The sequence below is a fragment of the Zingiber officinale genome, chromosome 11B (assembly GCF_018446385.1).
Source record: "Zingiber officinale cultivar Zhangliang chromosome 11B, Zo_v1.1, whole genome shotgun sequence".
NCBI classification, from domain to species: Eukaryota; Viridiplantae; Streptophyta; class Magnoliopsida; order Zingiberales; family Zingiberaceae; genus Zingiber; species Zingiber officinale.
Genome location: NC_056007.1, coordinates 85,448,950 through 85,469,510, shown reverse-complemented (window position 1 = coordinate 85,469,510; position 20,561 = coordinate 85,448,950). Strand labels below are relative to the sequence as shown.

Here is a 20,561-nt window from a genome sequence, read left to right as displayed (position 1 = left end):
CCTTAAAAGGCCGTCGAGCTCCGACGTTAAATATCGAGAGACGAGCCGGCGTCTATAAACGTCTGAGAGGAAGACCGTCGAGCTCCGACGTTAAATATCGAGAGACGAGCCGGCGTCTATAAACGTCCGAGCGGAAGATCGTCGAGCTCCGACGTTAAATATCGAGAGACGAGCCGGCGTCTATAAACGTCCGAGCGGAAGACCGTCTAGCTCCGACGTTAAATATCGAGAGACGAGCCGGCGTCTATAAACGTCCGAGCGGAAGACCGTCGAGCTCCTACGTTAAATATCGAGAGACGAGCCGGCGTCTATACTCCGAGCGGAAGACCGCCGAGCTCCGACGTTAAATATCGAGAGACGAGCCGCCTATAAACGCCCGAGCGGAAGACCGCCGAGCTCCGACGCGTTAAATATCGAGAGACGAGCCGACGTCTATAAATGTCCGAGCGGAAGACCATCGAGCTCCGACGTTAAATATCGAGAGACGAGCCGGCGTCTATAAAAGTCCGAGCGGAAGACCGTCGAGCTGCGACGTTAAATATCGCGAGACGAGTGCGCCTATAAACGCTCCGAGATATCGTCGAGCTCCGACGTTAAATATCGAGAGACGAGCCGACGTCTATAAACGTCCGAGCGGAAGATCGTCGAGCTCTGACGTTAAATATCGAGAGACGAGCCGGCGTCTATAAACGTCCGAGCGGAAGACCGTCGAGCTTCGACGTTAAATATCGAGAGACGAGCCGGTGTCTATAAACGTCCGAGCGGGGAATGCCGATAAAAAGGATGCAATAGCTCCAAAAACTGGCCTTCAATATCGTTAGATCGTCTCGGCGTTCCGCTCGGCCCAGCACCCAAAGGTACTTCATAGTTATATACCGAGCGATCTCGGCTATCAAAGCGGAATATTAAGTAGTCGAAATATTACCTATTAAACCGGGCGGAAAGGCAATGCCAAATACTTAGTAAAAAATCCCTTTCGAATACCAGAGGGGTGATAATGGGCGAGCAGATAAACACATATTTTGGTTATGTAAAAAGACAGTGAATACAAGGAAAACATTGCATTAAAGTTAAAACTTTAGGCTGAGCGGCCTAATTACAAAAAGGATGATATCCAGCCGAGTGGCCGAGTTACAGAAACTACTCGATATAATCATAAAGGGTCTTTGGGATGTTATCCAGAAGCGCCACCTGATCGCCGGCCGGAATATTAGTGGACTCTGGAAGAAGGCCCTTGGACTTCAGATATGTCATGGTAGCGGTCATAGCCAAGTCGAAGGCTGTGTACATCCGCTCGCAAATTTTCTCCGAGAATTCGGCCGAGCGAATGTAGCCCTGTCTCAAGGCAGCAACTCGACTCGGCTCGGCATCTTGATATTCTTTGAAAGCCACCTGGGAGCCAGTGAGGGCCTCGTTCAGATTCTAAAGCTTTTCCGCATTGGCCGAGCGGCCCGCCTTCTCTCTGTCAAGCTGCTCCATCAGTTCTTTTACCTTCAGCTCCAGGCCCCGAGTCTCCACATTCTTTTTCTCTAGATCGGAGATGGCCGTATTTTTTCGAGTGGTGGCCAAGGTTAATTTTGTGTCGAGCGACTTGACTTGTCGCTCGGACTCAGTCAAGGCGTGGGCCTGATCAGCTGTCTTCTGCTGCTCGACCGCCAGCAGATTTTAAGCTTTCTTCAGCTCCTTTTGCAGATCGGAATATGAAGGGCCCTGAGGGCCGAACGGACCAACTGCTGCCTTCAGTTGGTGCAGCTCTTCATCCACCAAGGCCAAGCGGTTGGAAACCGCAATTTCCTCTACCCATCTCTGACGAGAGGAATTAGAAGTTGTTAGTGGCCGATCGGGAGGAATGAAGACAAAACTTGGTAGATTACAAACTTACCCCCGTGGCCTGCTGCATATGGCTGTTAGCCAAATTCCCGATGGGGATCATGGCGACGCGTGCCCGAGCGTCGGCCCACATCTCAGCGAGAGGCCCCTTCAGGGTGATAGTGTGCTCGGGCGCAGTAGGTTGGTCGGCCTCTGGTAGCAGCTCTTCAGTCGGGAGATGAAGAGTGACCCGAATCGTGCGGCCATGACCGGGAGTCGTCTGACCGGCAGTCGGAAGGGGATCAGAGGTCGGCGCAGAAAAATGGGAATGAATGGTTGAGCGCTGGACTGAGTGACGAGCGGGCGGGAGAGCACTGATCGAAGTAGCCTCAATTGGAGCAGCCGGCTCGTCCCATTCAGAAGGCGTCCGGTCGGACGAAATGATTTCAGCCTCTGGTGCCTTGCCCCGAGCCGTTGCAGTGACCCTCTCGGAGGGTTAGACCCCGGAGGTAGCCGAGCGCAGCGGAGTCTCCACCCGGCACCTCTTTTGTAGAGGCTGCTCCTCCTCCCGAGCGGAACCTTCCTCGGGGGCAGTTGGTTCTCCGAGGGGGGTGGTTCCCCTGGCCACGTTTGTTGAGAAGCTTGAGCAGCCGACTCAACCTGAGTCCCGCTCTCTCCTTCGTGGGATCCGACCGGCTGGATACCCAACGCTTCCATTTCTCTGGCCGCCGCGGCTTCTAGTGCGGCCGCTTTTCTCTTCAAAACGCCGGCCATCACCGAATCCATGACGATGTCCGCTGCAAGGGAAAGAAAAGAAATCAGTTAGCAATTAAAGCAAATGCCCAAGCAAAATTCTTACTGAAGCCGGTCGGAAGAGGAGTCCGTATGGGACTCAGCCGAAGATGTACATCACTCCTTCGTGAAGAAGCTTGTTGATGTCAAGTCGCAGACCGGCTACTATATTTGCAGCGTGGAGATAGTCCGATCGGGTCTTGAATTTCTTCAGCTCGGGAGTGGGGGGCAAGTTGGCCTGCCACTGGGTCGGGAAGTTGGCCTGATTGGGCATATGGATGTAGAAAAATTAATCCTTCCAATGTTTATTGGAAGTAGGTAGTTTGTTGAAGAAGACTAAGCCGGGCCGAGCTTGGAACATGAAAGTGCCCGGCTCGGCTTGCTTGGGGTAATAGAAATAAAAGAAGACCTCCGGTCGGAGGGGGATGTTGTGAATCTTGAACAAAACAACAACACCGCAGAGGAGACGAAAGGTATTGGGTACCAAACTGCCGAGCGGCACACCGAAAAAATTACAGACATCTATGATGAAAGGATGTACAGGAAAACGCAGACCGGCCTGTGCGGCCGAGCGGAAGGACCAGCTAAAAGAAGTTCAAAATCTTCGGGGATTTCGAAGTTGTCTGTCAGAATATCGAAATCACGCTGATCAAATCGGGACTGCATGGTGGTGTACCATGGTCCGAGGGACTGGTCTTCAGGGTGAGAAGAGCTAGCCATTGGCCGAGCGAATAAAACCAGGAAAGATGACAAGACAGAAACAAGAAGAGATCGCCGGAACAGTAGCCAGGAGCAAAAACAGAAGAAAGAAATGTAAAGGGCACCGGAAACAAGAAAGGAAGGAGGAGAACCTTACGAAAAAGAAAGAAGGAGCGGAAAGAAGGCGCCGGAGGTCGTCGGAAAGCAAAAGCGGAATCGCCGGAGCTCCAAAGCGCTGGGGGTAGGGGTCGAAGTCGCGGAGGCAGATAAGAGAAAGAGAAGAAAACGAAGAATTTATAGGGTGGAGGCCGGGCGGCCTCCACCGTCGGATCCAGGTCACGGGAATCAAAGCGTGCATTGGGCCGTCCATTTCGAATCGCTTCGATCACATCAAAACACCATGCCACCGCCGCCGTACGCTGATGGCAGTGCGCCACGTGGCATTCGACCATTCGAAGCATTTAATGAAAGCATGCTCAACCTTAATGTCGAAGATTGGCGCAGAACACGAGGAGATCCGGTGAATGCTATTGTTGATTCGCTTAAGGCCATCTCTGAAGTTGGCCGATCGGAGGATACTAGCACGGAGGAGCCGCCCGGCTAGATTCGCAGTCCAGTCAGTCGGACAATTCGCCTCCTTCGACTAGACTTGAAGGGGAGGCAAGTGATCCGGTGGTAAGAACAAGGGACCCCGTCCGGTGAAGTCAATGCCACGTGGAAGTCAAAGTGGCAGGTATCCGCCCGGAGAGGGATGGGTCCGACCGGCCGACCGACCGTCCGGCGGTGTCAACATCCGGAGAGCGATGGGTCCGACCGGCAGGCCGACCGCCCGGTGTCTGGCTGAGGGTTAAGGGCGCCCTGTCGGAAGTCAGGGTTCCGGCGCTCAGTGGAAAAGATCGCAAGGCCGAGCGGACTGCACGCTCGGCCAAAGCCACAAGGTAACATACTGCTAATAGTCTCCGCAAAGCACGTGATTGAGAATCTCCCTAAGTAAACCTTCGTATATGTCCGGCCGGATGTCGCTGAAGTTGGCCGGACGGACGCCATATCTGGAGTAAAGGGGAAAAGGACAAGGGACACCCTTTTTCTGACAGCAAGTATGTTTCACGTGTAGACCATACTCCAAATCTTATGATAGGGGGTTCCGATGTCCCATCGAGGACATGCTTGGACTGTAGCAGTATGGGTCAGGTAAGCTTTCTGACAGACACATACCGAGGTATGGGTTGCGGACACGTAGGCACCTCGGAGGACGTGTAGGAGCTCTTTCACCTCTCTATATAAAGGGCCTCACACTTCACCGGAGGTACGCGTTCAAGACCTTTGGAGCCACTTTCTTCACTGTTTGCTTGTCTGACTTGAGCGTCGAAGGGTCGCCGCCGGGAACCCATTCCCGGCCCGACTTCTGTGCAGGTTCGCCGGAGCTGCGTGCCATCAGTCGAAGACCCACGTAGGCAACCGGAGAGCGCCACGTGCCCAACGTCCGTTGAGTCAGCATTCGGACAGGATCACATCTATTATTACTAAACAGTATAAGTTTCCATTTATGGATTTGACTCCATGGGAGTCAAAAAGGTCTAAATGTAGAAGTTCTAATATCGAGTTGGTTTGTGGTTGATTGGTTGGTTTGTGAGTGGATTTTGTTTGTTTACCTTGTTGACAAGCATTACATATGGTTGAATCTAGGTTAGGTAATTTCGGTAAGCCTCTCACTAGTCCATTTAATTTGCTTATATTTCTAAAGTTTGTGTGAGACATTCTCCTATGTCATAACCAAGTCTCTTCTTTTTGTGTTAAATAACACTTAATTGAAGAGGTGGTTAAGTTGATAGCATAGATGTTGTCTTTTCTAAAACCTTTTAGGCTTATAATAGGGTTATCTAGATGTTTGATTAAACACTCTGTGGATAGAAATTTAACCTTATACATAGTATCACACAATTGACTTATACTCAGGAGATTGTATTTAAAATTCTCGACAAGTAGAACATTTGAAATCTATTTTTAATTCAATATTACCTATTCCGATCACCTTGAGTTTGCCGTTGTTTCCAAAGACAACTGTTCCTAAGCTTTTGTAGGTGAGTTGAGTGAACTTGGTGTGATCTCCAGTCATGTGTTTGGAGCAACCACTGCCCAAAATCCACTTGGTTTCCTACAATGAGTAGGATTTAAGGTTAGTCTTAAAAATAGTTTTTCAGAGTTAATTTAAATTATTATTATTATTATTATTATTATTTTTATTAAAGTTAATTTAATCGTAATTCATTATAGTTATTTAATTCGAAATTTGATTAATTCAAAATATAACTTAACTAAGTCAATTTGAAATTTAATTAGATTAATTTAATTTGAAATTTAATTTAATTAACTTAATTTGAAATTTAATTAATTTATTTAATTCGAAATTTAATTTAATTCGAAATTTAATTTAATTTGAATTTTAATTCGAAATTTAATTTAATTTGAATTTTACTTTGATTTGAATTTGATTTTGATCCTTAGTCATCTCACCCGATCTAAGTTTTCAATCAGGGAATCCTATAATTTTGTGAGATGAATTGGATTTTTAATTATGGAGTTTTGGTTTAACTTGTGTTAGATTCAGGTTTAGCTTTGGTCTCTACAAACAGGCATTCTTCGAATAAACTTCTAAGTTTGGTGAGTCACATGGACATCATTAGAAGTAACCAACCTTTCGAGGTTTTCCGAATAGTCCTATCCACGGAGCTTAGTACTAAACCTTGGTCTAACTGGTTAGGATTCATTTAAGGGTAGCTTCGGTCAGTTCCACTTGGCCAAATGCACCAGATCGAAACCATATCTTTCTAGACATGTGATGCACAAGCTTCCCTAACGTACTATCATCCAAAAACTTCACCAGTACTATGATTCAAGTTAAAATTGGTCTCTTTTTTGTTAGGACCAAAAGTAGCTAGAGGGGGGGGGGGGTGAATAGCTCGTCGCGTGCTCGTTGCTCGGCGTTGCTTGTTTCTTCTAAGATGTGCAGCGGAAAATACAAAGAAACAAATCACACAACGCTAACAAGGTTGGTTTACTTGGTATCCACCTCACAAGAGGTGACTAGTCCAAGGATCCACACCACGCACGCACCCTCCACTATGAAAACACTCCTTTTCGGTAACTACCGAGGGCGGAGAAGCCCTACAAGACTCTCAGTACAAGAAGAAAGGAAAGGGAAACAAAATACAAGCGCAAAGCTTACAATGAGTACAGAAAACCCTAACCCTAGCTTCTCTTCTTGCCTTTGATTCGCCTCTTGACTTGGAAAGCTTCCAAGATCCTTCAAGAACTGGCGATCTGATCTTTGAGAGCGCTGTGGAGGAGTTGGCGAGAGATCTGAGAAGAGCTCGTGAAGAGATGCCGAAGACCACGCTCGCCTGCGGCTTTAAACCCGACGCAACGGTCGGATCCCGATCGATTCGAATGTTCCGAATCGATCGGGGAGGCTTTGGATCGATCCACGGATCGATCCAGCACCTCTGTGAACCACGGATCGATCCAGCGCTTATCGGGCGAAGCAGCCGCGTCCCGATCGAGCTCCTGATCGATCCACGGATCGATCCGAGCTTCTGATTCGAAGAACTGGATCGATCCACCGATCGATCCACAACCGGATCGATCCACGGATCGATCCGAAACTTGGTTTTGCCCAAAACCAAGTCCCAATCCTCCTAACCAACATCCGTCAACCTTGACCTGTTGGTACATCATGCCTCGTATCCGGTCACTCCCTTGACCTGCTAGGACTCCCACCAAGTGTCCGGTCAATCCCTTTGACCCACTTGGACTTTACTGTCGTGCAAGTATCCGGTCACCCATTGACCTACTTGAGTTCCACTGATGTCCGTCAACCTTGACCCATCCGGACTTCCTTCCTTGCCAAGTATCCAACAATCCTTTGACCTACTTGGACTTCCCAACACCGATGTCCGATCATCCTGATCCATCTGGATTTCCTTCCTTGCCCGGATTCACTCACCGGACGCTCACCTAGCTTCACTCACTAGGGTTTTCCATCCGCCTAGCTTCACTCACTAGGACTTTCACCGGCTTCACTCACGTGACTTTCACCTAGCTTCACTCACTAGGATTTCTTCCGCCTAGCTTCACTCACTAGGACTTCCTTCCGCCTAGCTTCACTCACTAGGACTTTCACCGGCTTCACTCACCAGGATTTCCACCCAGCTTCACTCACTAGGATTTCCCGCCTAGCTTCACCACTAGGACTTCCTAGTCAAGTATCCAACAACCTTGACCTACTTGACTCTTCTTCGATCAATATCTTATTGTCAAACATCTAAACCCAAACCAAGACTCAGCTTGGTTAACCAGGTCAACCTTCGGATGTTTACACCAACAATCTCCCCTTTTGATGTTTGACAATACCACAATAACACTTACAATCCCACATGTAAGTTAGGCTAATCCTATAGCCTTCTTCTTCATGCCACTAGGTAATGAACACATAAGTTAAGCTTTTCATTCTCCCCTAAGAGGGCAAACTCCCTCTAGGTAATGAAAACCTAACTTACTTCCTTTCATTCTCCCCCTATTGGCACACATCAACCCCCTACTCATAAAACACATCAACCCGTCTTTGGACACACATCAACCTATGCTCCAATTTTGGGCACACTTCAACAACTTCATCTGTTGAAGACTCTCCCCCTGAAGAGTTGCTCATCGTGATCACAACTTCACTCATTGTGATCAACACAATAATGAAGGTCCCATACCCTTCATTTATCCTTAACTTCTCCCTCAATGTAGACAAATACCCAACCTTGAGCATTTTCTAACCACTTGAGTTCCCCCTTGAGTTCCCACTTGAAATAATGAGGATATCCACTCCCCATTTCAAGTTCAACTGCTCATCCATGAGCATTCTCTTAACAGAAGGTTAACCACCTTCCAAGGTTTATGAAAAATAATTTTCATGTCTTTAAAGAGTCCCTCCCCCTAAAGACATGGTGGTAACTTCTGTCATTGCACCAACAATGACTTGGAATCCCTAAACCTTTAGGAAACCCAATTGTAGAAGTTTTGAGGTTCAAATATTCAAAATTTGAAACAAACCTCAACCTAAACTTCAACTTAGCCTTCCTTAACCAATCCATCCTTGTTTTCACATGAAAACACCCTCCTTATATATACAAATGTATATTTAGGGGTTTGGAAAGGTTACATTGACTAAAATAGGTTCAAAGTGCTGAAATCAGGCTTTCCCAACCAAAATCAGCAACTTGGATCGATTGGAGTTGGGTTCCAATCGATTGAACCTGGCTGAATCGATCCACTGATCGATTCAAACTACCTGGATCGACCGGCTGATCGATCCAGCGAGCTTCTGGTCGCAGGAAATGCCTTCTGAATCGATCCACGGATCGATTCAGACTACCCTGGATCGATCGACTGATCGATCCAGCGAGCTACTGCTCGCGAGAACTGCCTTCTGAATCGATCCATGGATCGATTCAGGCACTCCAATCGATCCATGGATCGATCGGAGCTCTGATAGTTGCTGAAATTCCATTTCAGTCAACTTCAGAAACCCCTAGAAAATTCTACAAAAATCCAAAAATTATGAAATTTCGTGTAGACTTTAGTTAGGGCATATACTATCAAGGAAAAATAGTTTTCTATGAAAATACATCATATTTTCAAAGATTGACACAAACTTGAAAACTTCCAAAAACTTTAGTGTTTTCTTCAAGTTTGTGTCTAACTATTCAATGGTGATTACTATCAAAAGATAGCCTTCACCAAGGTTTTCCAAAATCATTTTGAAAACATTTTCAAAACCAATATCCCACCATATTCCTTGGGCTTAATGCACATGACTTGTACATTAGCTTTCCCAATGATGGGAAAACACATAACTATGTGTTTTGATGAACCTAAAACTCAAAAGAATGCACTAAATCAACATCTTGAGTTTTGTTCATCATCCTAACATCTCACTTGTATCTAATGTGCACTAAAACACATACAAGTCATCTTATAGGTCTTGTGAGATGTAGATTTTGGTTTTGCCCTAATCTAGGGATCATGCATATCTATCTAGGCATTTTAGATATATATTAGACATCCACCAAGGATGTCACTTGTTAATAAGTGTTGTTAAATGCCATTTGTCCTTAATTACAAGGAATTAAACTTAATGCATGATAATGTTATGGCATACATCAAAATAAAATAACTTTCAAAAGAAAGATATCCTATAGCTACATGATGTATGAATGTCATGACATGGTATTTTTGGATTTTTCATAATAAAACATGAATGCAAAAATAGACATGTTGTCATGGCATATGATGGGCAAACAATCATGGCAAGATTTAACATAAATAAAATATACCTAGATTAACTATCTAAGCATCCTTAAAACCTTAGCTAAACTTACAACTTAAACCTAGATTGCCCAAAAGTGCTTCAGGAAAATGCCAAAACCTAAATTGACATTTCTAATTCCCTTGATTAATTTATGCCAATTGAAATTAAGCATATTCCTCAAATGTTGGCATATTTCATTTTTCCACAAGAGTAGCACTTTTAAATTAAGGCCCGGATTGCCTTAAATTTCCTAAAAACATACCAAAATCCCAACTTGGTAATTCTTATGAATTTCCCAATATGTGTCATTTAAGATTAAAATCAATTCTTCCACCATTAGGCACATTTTACTCTTTCAAGGAGTAAATAACAATTCCATTTCATTTTCAAAGGTTAACAAAACCTTGAAAATGCTCCTTGAGTGTCAATTTCCTCAAAGTTGGGTTAACTACCCTTCTAATCGGAGTTGACACTCTCTAACCCATTTATGGGGTAGAGAAAATGCTCCTAGGAACCCAACACCTATTGGTGCTCCTTGGATGCTCTAGGTACTCACTAGGGATAACTTCCCTAGATACCTTCCTAGTGACCTTGTTGGGCTTCTTAGAAGCCTTGGTCACATTTTCTAGGTCAACCCTAGGGATAGCCTCCCTTGTGACCTTGTTAGTGACTTTCTTAGACTTCTTAGAAGTCTTAGTCACTTTGGTTGCAAAAATACTCTTAGGGATGACTTCCTAGTATTCTTGACTTGACCACTAAACCTAGGGTTTGTTCCATAACTATATGGAACCCTATGATAACTAGGCACATCCTTCTTAGCCTTTGGTTTGTATCCCAAACCTCTATGGCTATTTGATGGCTTTGACTTTCCTAGCCCTAGGTTTTGCTCATTTTGCCCTTTTAGGATATTTTCCATCCTTTTTAGGGTCTTTTCAATTTTATCAAGTCTTGATCTCAAGACTTGATTTTCTATCATTAAATCCTTAGAATTTGGTTTTTCATTAAGTCCATGAGCATTTTTGTTTCTAGGCTTGTATCTACAATCCTTAGAGTTCTTGCCTAGACTTTTACCTACATTCCTAGCCTTAGGTGTAGTAGTTTTGGCATGTAGGGCCACATGCTTTTCCTTAAACCCCTCATGCTTCCTATTCTTATGGTAAATCGCATTAAAATGATAAAAATTAGAACTATCATGCTTTTTACCATAATGTAAAGGAGTAGGCTCAATAAATGTTACCTTCTTCTTTACCTTGGAGGCTCCCCCTTGACTAATGCCTCCTTGAGCCTTGACCATCTTCTTCCCCTTGAGGCATTGACTCCGGTAATGCCCCTTTTTATTGCAAGAGAAGCATATAATATGCTCCTTGCTCTTCTTTGTGTTGGGGATGGTCTCCTTGGGCTTCACCTTGCCCTTTTGTGCCACTTGGCCCTTCTTCTTGGCTAATTTAGGGCACTTGCTCTTGTAGTGCCCATGTTCCCTACATTCAAAGCATATAATATGATTTTTATTATTAATTGAAATATTTATACCTTTGCTTGTAGGGGTGGCATCTTTTTCTTTGGATCCGGAGGTAGAAGCTTCCTCTTGATCGGACCTTGATTCTCCTCCATTTGATTTTTCTTGACTTGTGGAGGTATAAGCTTCTTCCTCCTCTTCTTCTCTTGACCCGGATGTAGAAGTTTCTCCTTCTTCTTGATCCGGTGTCACCAAGGATTGCTCCCCCTCAATCCTAGAGGTGGAGGCTTCATCATCTTGAATATGAAACAAGGAGTATGCTCCCTCCTTGTTCCCTTCGTTGCATTCCCTTGAGGATGAAGCTTCTTGGATTTCCTCTTCTTCGGAGGTTGAGCATCTCTCAACCTCGGAGTCCTCCTCTTGATCTTGCTCCAAAGAGTCACCCTCTCTGGATTCTTCATGATCTTGTACAGTGGAGGGGATCTCTTTATGAAGCTTGTCCAATTTGCTCCATAATTCCTTTGCATCTTCAAATTCTCCAATTTTGCAAAGGATGGTGCTTGGCAGTAAATTGACCAAAAGCTTGGTCACTTTGTCATTAGCCTCGCACCTTTGGACTTGCTCTTGGCTCCACTTGCTCCTCTTGAGAACTTTACCCTTTGAATTTCTTGGAGCCTTGAAGCCTTCCATTAGAGCAAACCATTGCTCTATCTCCATCATAAGAAAATTTTCGATTCTTGATTTCCAAGAATCGAAACTCGTAGAAGTGTATGGTGGAGCCACCCTTGTGTCAAATCCAAGTCCATCTTGGAATTGCATCTTGAAGTTGAGTTTGATAAAGTCTTGAACTTGAAGAATTTGCTCCAACTTCTTCACCCTCTAACTTTTCTTGATATGCTTGACCCTTCCGGCGATGATTCCGGTGAAGAGCGGCCTCGCTCTGATACCACTTGTTAGGACCAAAAGTAGCTAGAGGGGGGGGTGAATAGCTCGTCGCGTGCTCGTTGCTCGGCGTTGCTTGTTTCTTCTAAGATGTGCAGCGGAAAATACAAAGAAACAAATCACACAACGCTAACAAGGTTGGTTTACTTGGTATCCACCTCACAAGAGGTGACTAGTCCAAGGATCCACACCACGCACGCACCCTCCACTATGAAAACACTCCTTTTCGGTAACTACCGAGGGCGGAGAAGCCCTACAAGACTCTCAGTACAAGAAGAAAGGAAAGGGAAACAAAATACAAGCGCAAAGCTTACAATGAGTACAGAAAACCCTAACCCTAGCTTCTCTTCTTGCCTTTGATTCGCCTCTTGACTTGGAAAGCTTCCAAGATCCTTCAAGAACTGGCGATCTGATCTTTGAGAGCGCTGTGGAGGAGTTGGCGAGAGATCTGAGAAGAGCTCGTGAAGAGATGCCGAAGACCACGCTCGCCTGCGGCTTTAAACCCGACGCAACGGTCGGATCCCGATCGATTCAATGTTCAATCGACGGAGGCTTTTGATCGATCCACGGATCGATCCGGAGCGCCTGCTCGTGGGGACTCACCGGATCGATCCACGGATCGATCCGGCGCTATCGCGCAGCAGATCGTCCCGATCGATCGGCCGATCGATCGGGACCTCGATCGATCCACGGATCGATCCAAGGCTTCCAGAAGAATGCGGATCGATCCACCGATCGATCTGGATCGATCCACGGATCGATCCGGAACTTGGTTTTGCCCAAAACCAAGTCCCAATCCTCTAACCAACATCCGGTCAACCTCGACCTGTTGGTACATCATGCCTCGCATCCGGTCACCCCTTGACCTGCTAGGACTCCCCACCAAGTGTCGGTCAATCCTTTGACCCACTTGGACTTTTACTCGTCGTGCCAAGTATCCGGTCACTCCATTGACCTACTTGGAGTTCCACCAGATGTCCGGTCAACCTTGACCCATCTGGACTTCCTTCCTTGCCAAGTATCCAGTCAATCCTTTGACCTACTTGGACTTCCCAACACCAGATGTCCGATCATCCTTGATCCATCTGGATTTCCTTCCTTGCCTGGCTTCACTCACCAGGACGTTCACCTAGCTTCACTCACTAGGGTTTTCCATCTGCCTAGCTTCACTCACTAGGACTTTCACCTGGCTTCACTCACCAGGACTTTCACCTAGCTTCACTCACTAGGATTTCCTTCTGCCTAGCTTCACTCACTAGGACTTCCTTCTGCCTAGCTTCACTCACTAGGACTTTCACCTGGCTTCACTCACCAGGATTTCCACCTAGCTTCACTCACTAGGATTTCCTTCTGCCTAGCTTCACTCACTAGGACTTCCTAGTCAAGTATCCGGTCAACCTTGACCTACTTGACTCTTCTTCGATCAATATCTTATTGTCAAACATCTAAACCCAAACCAAGACTCAGCTTGGTTAACCAGGTCAACCTTGACCTGAGGGATTTTGCACCAACATTTTTAACTAATCCTAATTACCCTGCCGGGTTAGTTTGTTTAGGTTACCCTGTCGGGTAAGTTAGTTTTGAAGGTGCCAGCTATTCTGGAGCCTCCCCCTAAATTATTGGCCTTTAATTTAAATTTTCGTTTTAGGTTTGTGTCAATTCATTTTATAGTTATAATTAACTTGGTGATAATTTATATTTTGTTGAGTTTTAATATTTTTAAATTTTGATTTCTTTGATTTGTGTTTTGATTTTTGATTTAGTTTATTTGAGTTTATATAATATATTTTTTCTTTAGGTATGTAATATTGATTAATTCCTACTTGCGTGGTCAAACACGCTTTCGGAACCCAAGCTTGATTAGTTGATTTGTATTGGGTTATTAATGACTTAAAGGTTTTATTTGAGTTCGACTTGTATCCAAGTCCGGTTCTATTATAACATGTTTTTTGATTGTTCAGGATTAAGTCTAGATTTTTTGATCTTGTAGTGAATTTTTCTAGTATTTCTTTTAAGTTACTAATTTCTGATTTTAATGATGAATTCTCTTCAAGTATTAGATCTTGAGTTAGATTTAAATTTTTTATTTGTTCCTTGAGGTCTTGATTTTCCTCAAGGAGTGATTTGTTTTCATTTTTATTTTAATTAACTTACTATTTAAGCAAGAAATAATTTTAAAGAATTTTTTGTTTAAATTAAAATATACCTCATTCGGGCCTTCGGAAACGAGTACGGACTCGTGGCTTGATTCGGGTTCAGACCCGTCTTCATCTTCCAACTCGTCTTCTGTTTCAGTTTCGCGGGCCATCAGCGCGAGATGGCTCTGGTGTTTCTGCTCTTCTGCCTCCGATTCGTCCGAGGAGTCGTCCCACGTTGCTTTGAGGGTCTTCTTTTTGGTTGGCTTCGGTTTGTCGAACTTCAGTCTTGGGCATTCGTTCTTGTAGTGCCCCTTTTTATTGCACCCGAAGCACGTTACGTTCTTTTGTTCCGAGGGAGGACTGATCTTTTGAAGGTCCTTCTTGCTGAAGCTTCTTTTTCTCCTGGTGAACATTTTTCTTACCAGGTTCACCAGGTGTTCTTCGTCTTCGATATCTTGATCAGAATCTTCTTCAGATTCAGGCTTGTTCTTCTTTTCTTTGGATGAGCCTGCAAATAAAGCAATGCCTTTCTCGGCTCCAGCATTAGTTTGTTCATGTAATTCTAACTCACAAAAAAGCTCGTCTAATTTTAACTTAGATAAATTTTTTGAAATTTTGTAGGCATCTACGATTGATGCCCACAAGCTATTACGAGGAAAGACATTTAGTGCGTACCTTATTAAATCTCTGTTTTCCATCTGGTGGCCTATCGCGTGGAGTCCGTTGAGGACGTCCTTGATTCTTGCATGCAGTTGACTTGCCGTTTCCCCTTCTTGCATGCAGTTGACTTGCTTGTTCCTTCGTGCAACTTGATCAGTTTGTCCCACAATTCTTTAGCATTCTGATGTGGTCCGACGCGATTCAGCTCTTCTCGTGTTAGGCAGCAATGTAGCGTGTTGATTGCCTTGTTTTCTGTTGATGCCTTTTTCCTCATGTCCGGAGTCCACTGTTCCGGGTCTAGTGGATTTCCGGAGTTGTCGACTGGAGTTCGGTACGCCTTTATAACGCTGAACCATTGATCGTAGTCTATCTTTAGGTACACCTCCATTCTTTTCTTCCAGTACGAGAAGTCATCCCCGTTGAATAGGGGAGGACGTACTGTGCTAAAACCTTCTAGTTGAGACATCCTGCACGCAAGTAAACAACGAAAAAAAAAATATTCCAAGACTTGGTCTTGGATTAATAGTGCAGGAAAAAATAATAGTTGTATTTAAATTGGTGATGCACCAATTTAGACTTAATTGCAACGAGAAGAAAAAAATTCCTAAATTAATAATAATATCAACTTAGAATTAAGCGTAAAGCACAAAAAGAAAAAAAAATATTTTCACCCCCTGTCTGATTGGTGGTTGCACCAAATCAGAGCGGTACCTGCTCTGATACCACTTGTTGGATCGTGAAACGTCGATATAGGGGGGGTGAATATCGATTCGAAAAACAACGAGTATAAAAGAGTTAAGCGCAGCAGAAATAAAACAGCTTAGACAGATGAACACGATGTTTTTTATTTCGTTCGGAGCCTGTGACGACTCCTACTCGAAGGCCCGTACTCCTTGAGTACTTTCGTTGGGCAATCACTAACAGTTCGAATATTATTACAATTTAAAGTACAGAAATGCTAATGAAAATAAAACAAATACCGACAATAATTAAAGACGAGGAAAAGAGCGTATTGTCGGATCTTCGTTAGCGTCGCAGGAGCGCAGAGCAGTAGAGCAAGCAGTCTAAGAGTTCTGAGTTGATTCTGATCTCTGCCTCCGCCCCATCTTTTATATGAAGCTCGGGGCGCCCTGGATCCCTTCCAGGCGCCCGGTGAGACGTGGCAAGTCCAACCAGCGAGCTCCAAGTGGCGACGCGTAGTCAGGATAATTTTTGCCTCCAGGGCGCCCGGGTGCCTCCTGGGTGCCCGGACCTCCGGGCGCCCGAACCTCCTTTTTCCAGCGAACAACTTTCCTGCAAAACAAGGTTAGTCCGAGACAAAATAGATCCTGCAAAATAAAGTGTTAGCACAGTTTATGAGTTTAGTATAAGAAGTATAACTTAGGAAAACAGAGTATGACCTAGATTCCGTCTTTCCGAGACCGGAATCTAGTCACGATCTCGACTTAGATATCCGAAATGGATCTAAGCCGGATCGACGCCTAATGTTCCCTTCCCGGGAACGCGTCCTCGCAGTCACTCCCCTCTAGTGACTTACCTTACTTATCTACCAGACGTCCGGTCAGCCCTTTGACCCGTCTGGACTTCTCGCCAGCTATCCAGTCAGCCCGTCGACCTAGCTGGACTTCTCGCCAAGCGTCCGGTCAGCCCGTCGACCCGCTTGGACTTCTCGCCAGCTATCCGGTCAGCCCGTCGACCTAGCTGGGCTTCGTGTCAGACATCTGGTCAGCCCGTCGACCTGTCTGGACTTTTCCTGCACACTCGATCAGAGTGTTAGACAACAACAAGCTAACTTAACCTGATTTGTCATTCATCAAAACCTGAGTTAAATCGTTAGTGCAGACCGCACCAACACATGTAATGTAAAATTATTTTTACTTGCAACATCATAAGTCACCATACATTCCATAATTCATTCAGCTTAGCAATCAGAGATTGCAATAAAACATTTATCTTATCTTTCGGATTGGTTGGATCCGGAATAAACATGATAAGGAATATAAATTCATTTTTTATGCATATCTATGATGGTAAATTGTACGGTGCTAATATGACTGGTCAAGATGAACGAGATTCAGAAAAAGTTGGAGCATATTTATGCTGATATGGAGAAAATGTGCCAATCATTACAAGTGGATGCATCTGATGGGCAATATCAATCTGATTTGGCGTCGGTCACACGAGAAACAAGCTCTTTCTTGATCAGCAACGTGCTTGGCAGAGAGGAAGAACAAAAGAGAATAATAGAGCTATTACTAAGATCAACAGACGAATCAGCATCAGCAAGTGACAAGGGCAGTAGCTTCTCGGTCATACCTCTTGTCGGAATAGGAGGTGTTGGGAAGACTACTCTGGCTCAGCTTGTTTACAAGGATAAAGAGATTCAGAACCATTTCGCCCTCAAGATTTGGATTTATGTGTCCGAGAATTTTAATGTGCAAAGACTCACCAAGGAGATCATCGAGTCTGTAACCAAGACTGAACATTCTTCGCAAATGAAGTTAGATGTTCTCCAAAACATTCTGAAAGAGAAAATTGCGTCTAAGATGATTATGTTAGTCCTCGACGATGTATGGAATGAAGACGAGGAGTGGAGAAAGTTGTGTGCACCATTCGAGGATGCTGCTGCAGGAAGCAAGGTTATAGTGACAACTCGGAGCAAGAGCATTGCTGACAAAATTGGTACAGTGGAGGCAGGCGATTGTTCTTGGCGATTTAGATGAAATATCTTTTTGGAAGCTGTTCAAGCAATGCGCATTTGGTTCTTCCAAACCTGAGGAGCACCCAGCACTTGTGGAAATCGGGAGAAGTATAGCTTCGAAATTGAAGGGCTTGCCACTAGCAGCAAAAACAGTGGGAAACTTGTTAGGATCCAACATGAACCCAGACCACTGGAGAAGTATAATGAAGAGCGAGGTGTGGGAATTGCAGCAGAATGATAAGAATGATATTATTCCAGTCCTACAACTGAGCTATCAATATCTTAGTGCACCTCTCAAGCGGTGTTTTGCCTTCTGTTCTCTCTTTCAAAAGAATCACGAGTTTTCTGAAATTGAGTTAACTAGAATGTGGATGGCTGAAGGATTCGCTGTAGCTCAAGAAAATCAGAGGATGGAAGATGTAGCAAGCAAGTACTTTCATGAGTTGGTCAACATGTCCTTGTTTCCCCAGTCGGTTTCTGGGGACGAAACAAGTAGGATGGATAATGGCAAGTCCAATAAGATAGCAACAACCCTCCGTCATCTAGCAGTTGAAACAGAATTTGTAGAGACGAAAGAATTGAGGTCTAGATTCAAGAAATTGCATTCCCTATTCTGCCAACATCTAAAGTCACCTCCACCCCTCGACTTTATCAAAAAATTAAGAAGCATTCGTGTATTGGTTTTGTCTCATTGTTACTTGCGGATGCTGCCTACGAGTGTTGGTGAATCACTGATGGAGTTGCCAGTTTTAGATGAGCTCCCTGATCTTGGTTCACTTCCATGTCTCAAGTCTCTAGAAATCGGAAGGATGTCTATGTTAAAACATATTGATTTTGCTTTCTGCGGTGCTACAGAAAAAATACTACTTCCAAGGGTGGAGACGCTAGTATTGCATGACCTGGAGGCACTGGAGGAGCTTCCTAGTAATCTTGGACGACTTCCAAGTCTTAAGCTTCTTAAAATTGTAAATATATCAGCAGTGAAACAGATAGGCCATGGGTTCTTTAGCACTGAAGCTATATCCAAGTGTTTTCTTAGCTTGGAAAGGCTCTTGATCGACAACATGCTGGCATGTGAAGAGTGGTGTTGGATTGCCGGCAGCGAGCTATTTCCAAGCTTACAAAAACTTACTATCTATGGATGCCCTAAGCTCAAGAGGTTCCCTCCTCTCCCTCCTTCGCTTACATATTTAACACTAGAAAAGGTTGGGTTAACAGAGCTGCCAAGCCTACAGGAACTAGAAACAAATGGAAGCGGAGGCAATCAAACGACATCATCTCTCAAAGATTTACGAATCGTTGAGTGCAACAATTTGACAAGCTTAGAAGAAGGGTTGCTGTCGCAGAATCTATCAAATATTAAAGTCATTCATGTAGAAGGATGTAATGAACTCATGCGGATGCCTCTCAAGAGATTTGAAAACTTCACTTCGCTCAAGAAATTACAGATAAAAGCTTGTCCCAAACTTAGACTGACACAAGAAGAGGAAGCCGCCCTCCTTCCTCCCTCATTCAAAGTTTTCATACTGAACAACTGTGGCGATCTCAACAAATTGTGGGTTGGCCATCCCTACCGCTCGACCTTTGAACTTTAGGTCTTCCTCCAACCGATCTTCACCGTCCATCTTCAATGTCACACAAATTTTCTAGGTTCAGAGTCTTCAGACCACATAATATCTTGATCTGACTTCTGACCGTTTTTATTTCCTTCTTGGGACCACAAATCCAAGCTATTGTCGTTTGTGAGTTGTGGCTGTGAACCTCTCCGACCAAACTCCGAAGCCCCGCCTCCGCCGTCGATACCGAAACCCTAACGTAGGCGGGCTAGCGCTTCCTAGGAACAATTGGTGAGACATTCACTCTCTTTGCTCGTTTCATTGCTAGTTCTCTATCTCTCCGTTGCTGTTATCGCCCATTTTTTTATATCGATTCGATCCATTTCGACCCAAGAAGTGTTTTTTTTTCGTTTGCAGATTCCATCTTATTTTATCATGGCACATTTGAGGTTTTCTCCCATTGCGATTGATCATCTTTGAATTTGCGTAGGAGATTACAGGTACGTGTCGGAGCTATGGAGGAAGAAACAATCGGATGTGATGCGGTTCTTGTAGCGGGATCAGGTGATGGGAGTATCGCCAACTACTATCTATTGTTCGTGTCACCCGACCAAACCGCCCCACAAGATTTGGCGGCTCGGTTACAAAGCCAAGCTGGTAAAGTTGAAAAAAGAAGCTTGTTTTGGGTTTACTGCATATCAAAATGTCACTAACTTTTGTTTGTTCTTCTCAAGAGATTCGTATGACCTTCTAGTTGGCAATACTTAAAATTTGTATTTTGGTCAGGTTACTTGTATAGAAGATAAAAGGGAAAAGAGGACTTGTATAGGAGATAAAAGGGAAAAGAGGGATAGTGACAAAAAAAAAAAAAAAAAGAGAATAAATGATGGAACACCCTATGTAATTTTGTAATCATATCCCTCCTTTTCTTCATCTTTTCCATTCAAGTAATCGGACACTAAGTATAACTGTGACGGGTGATTACAAGAACAAGATTAGGAATTTTGCTACCATTCTTGATCCTGTTTTGTGATCTTGTTAGAGTGTCCCTGACTACTATAATTTGGTTATGTTATTTACTTCTAATACTTAATCAGTCTATCAGCCAGTATGAAACTCATGTTGCATTTCTACAAGTGATAATTGCATTTGCGGTGTACTTGATTGATTTGTCTCTAGAAATGGGTCCTTTTTTAATCACAGGAAAGCATGTCATACTGAATTAAGAACCACAGAGGAGGTCCTTCTAGTTACTTTACCTAGCAGATAGTAACTTTGCGAGAAGGTATGCCCCTATGATTTGTGACCTGTTTTTCCATTCAATGTGGTTATTTTCTAAGTGCATCCATGAATGTGCTATCTCTATATGTATATCCACTCACATGTGCCTGATGTTTATAAGATTGGTAGTCAGCCTGTTAGCTAGTTGTTGCAGTATATGACAAACAGG

At 44.2% G+C, this 20,561-nt stretch overlaps 1 protein-coding gene and 1 pseudogene across 1 annotated transcript in view; both read left to right on the top strand.

The window, feature by feature from the left end:
* LOC122033371 (putative disease resistance RPP13-like protein 1) overlaps positions 1-20,281 on the top strand; it is a 201,634-nt gene extending 181,353 nt beyond the window's left edge. Inside the window, exon 2 of the mRNA XM_042592379.1 lies at positions 19,602-20,281. The gene's annotated coding sequence lies outside the window, so the exon portion shown is untranslated. The remainder of the gene's footprint in view (positions 1-19,601) is intronic.
* LOC122034130 lies at positions 16,918-19,150 on the top strand (annotated as a pseudogene).
* Positions 20,282-20,561: the final 280 nt, after the last annotated feature.